This window comes from Brassica oleracea, chromosome C3 (genome assembly GCF_000695525.1).
Source record: "Brassica oleracea var. oleracea cultivar TO1000 chromosome C3, BOL, whole genome shotgun sequence".
NCBI lineage: Eukaryota > Viridiplantae > Streptophyta > Magnoliopsida > Brassicales > Brassicaceae > Brassica > Brassica oleracea.
Genome location: NC_027750.1, coordinates 29,948,808 through 29,949,577, shown reverse-complemented (window position 1 = coordinate 29,949,577; position 770 = coordinate 29,948,808).

Below are 770 nucleotides of genomic sequence, written 5' to 3'. Positions count from 1 at the left end.
CCACGTCTTTCGAGGATGGTCTTACCGCCTTATGTTTTTGCGATAAGACTTTAGTTTCCTCCTCTACTATGATGTAGTCCGTTGCTTTGTGGAGGGCGTCCTGGATCGTTCGTGGTTTGTCGAGAGTTATCCACTTTCTGAATTTCGACTTGTACCAGAGCGTCTTTCTCAGCGCGTCGATGGCCACTTTGTCGCTTATCCCACTGACCCATGACATTATCAGCTTGCACTGACTGATAAACTCGCAGAGGGGTTCGTCTTCCCTCTGAGAGAGACTCCAGAGGTCAACATCGGAAAGTTTCTCTGTCTATGAATACAGAGTATTGCTTGAGAAATTCCGATGCGAGCAGTCGGAAACTCCCAATGGTGTTACGACGAAGGCGTGCAAACCATTCAAGTGTTGCTCCTTCCAGGTTTTCAACGAATAGGCGGCAGTAGCCGGCATCCGGTGTCACGACGAAGGCGTGCGAACCATTCAAGTGCTGCTCCTTCCAGGTTTTCAACGAACAGGCGGCAGTAGCCGGCATCCTTTTCGTCGTCCTTCAGTCTAGCTCTTCCCATCGCGATGTGGAAAGCCTGAAGGTGCGCTTTTGGATCGGCCGTACCATACATTAATTTTTCCCGGATCGGACACCCTCATGTTCGAAATGCGATTGGTAAAAGGGGTCTTCCGAGCTCCTTCCAACAGTCGATCGATTTCGGGCGCAACACTAATAGCATGATGAATTTAAGACTTTACGACCCTCTCTTCTGCCGCAGTCTTGGTGAAG